The sequence below is a fragment of the Austrofundulus limnaeus genome, unplaced genomic scaffold (assembly GCF_001266775.1).
Source record: "Austrofundulus limnaeus strain Quisiro unplaced genomic scaffold, Austrofundulus_limnaeus-1.0 Scaffold31, whole genome shotgun sequence".
Classification (NCBI taxonomy): domain Eukaryota; kingdom Metazoa; phylum Chordata; class Actinopteri; order Cyprinodontiformes; family Rivulidae; genus Austrofundulus; species Austrofundulus limnaeus.
In genome coordinates this window covers 2,239,540-2,241,364 of record NW_013952433.1, presented here as the reverse complement: position 1 = coordinate 2,241,364, position 1,825 = coordinate 2,239,540, and the positions used below count along the sequence as shown (strand labels likewise).

The 1,825-nt window shown below is 40.1% G+C and overlaps 1 protein-coding gene across 1 annotated transcript in view; it reads left to right on the top strand.

Annotated features, from left to right (window-relative positions):
* Window positions 1-1,022: 1,022 nt before the first annotated feature.
* Window positions 1,023-1,825, top strand: part of si:dkeyp-19e1.3 (USP6 N-terminal-like protein) — a gene marked incomplete at its 5' end in the record, with an annotated part of 25,850 nt that continues 25,047 nt past the window's right edge. Inside the window, 1 exon segment of the mRNA XM_014005567.1 lies at window positions 1,023-1,056.

Below are 1,825 nucleotides of genomic sequence, written 5' to 3'. Positions count from 1 at the left end.
GGGCCAAATTTGGCCCGCCAAGTCATTTGATTTGGCCCACCAACAGTTCCCAAAGTTACAAGGTTGTAACCTGTTATCCTATAGGTAGAAGCACAGTATTTACATTGGTCAAATGACTATATAAAAGGGCTGTAGTGAAGGTAGTTTCCAGTCATGGTGCTGACATTTCTTTGATTTATTAGGCTTAAACATGAAACATGAAACGACAACAAGAAATATTTAGATCAGATTTAACCCCGCATGTAGATTTACACACATTTTGTAAGGAAACAAAAACTCATATTTTATCAATTTATATGTCCCATGAGCCTTTGCTACTTGAGAGTATGGCAGACTTTCTCCAAGTGCACAGACTAAAACCAAAGAGGGCCATTGCATAGCTCAATCGTTAAAAATAAAGGACTTTACTTTAAAAAGTATTTGTATTTCATGTATTATTTAACTGCATTTGGCCAGCAGCCATGGATAGATTTTGATTTTGGCCCCCTCAGGGAAAATGTTTGGGCACCCCTGGTGTAAACTTTTCTAGACCTCCCATTGTTATTTATGCTTGCATGTCTGATGTTTGTCCAGCAGGGGGYGCAAGATCGCTTCTCTTGAAAAAAAAAACATTAATTTATTCAACTTTCTTGTAAGGATTTCTCTTAAAATTAGCTCTTTGGATTAAACTAAACATTAAATGTAGTTGATAAGAGCTACGTCGATATATGAATGTGGCTGTGTTGCATCTTCAAAGGCTGTTCCTGTAAAGTAAACAAAAAGCTGTCGTCCCACCCTTCAGTCCAACCGTGTAGGGGGTGGGAGGGCACGCCTCTCGCTCTGCTCGCCTCGTGCTGCTCTGACAGCAGCTGTGTCCAGCTCGCGCCTAACAGCAGCATGTCGATGTGTGCTAGCAGGAGGTGATTCCGTATGACCAGCGTTGATTTCAGCGACGCGAGCGTGATAGCTTCTCCCTGAACAACAGCGAGGGAGAGAATGAGAGAAACGGGGCTCGGCTTTCACTCGTAGCTTCAGCGAAAAAGAAGAAGAAGAAGAAGAAGAAGTCGCTCCGAAAAGGTAAGCGGTGACAACGGTTTGCTGCTAGCCAGCAGTGTTCTGTTTGTTTGACGAGGACTCGTTTCTCGTCACAAGTTCTCATTTTTGTTTAATTTTTTAAAAAATGTTTTTACTTAGTTGCACGACAAAATGGCTTGAAACCATCAAGGTAACCAGTTAGGTTTTATGTAAGGACTGGTCGCACCTACACAGGTCAGGAAAACTTTAGATTTTCTCCTGTAAAAACACGAGTTGTAACTTTCCTGCTTATTTCAATGCATATTAGTTTAGCTATATCATTCAAACTATTGGTGAAGTTAACTTTATTTGTAAAAATGTCTCGACTTCAAAGGAAATGTTAAAGTAAAATTAAATGTCTGAAATTTTAATGTTTATCAACTTTGGAGGTCAGTGAATCAGGAGGTATATTCAAATGTTTGTATTTACCTTCTCGCAGCGTTTCCCAAAGTTGGGGTCGGGACCCAAAGTGGGGTCCCGAAACATCAAGTTGGGGTCCTGAAAAGATTTTTCAGAATTATATTTTTGCCCTAGTTGTTACAAAGGAGTGAGGTTAGTATACTTAAAATGGACAAATGTAGTATAATAAATATTGTTACTATGTCCATGTTTAGTTGACCTGATACAAATGTTTATCATCCAAAAATATTTGGGGGCACAGGTCTCTGCTTGTTGTTTTGTGGGTCAAAAGCTGAAAAGTTTGGGAACCACTGCACTTTGGTTCCCAAAGTTGGGCTTGGGACCCAATTATGGGTCATGAAGCGCCTTGGAT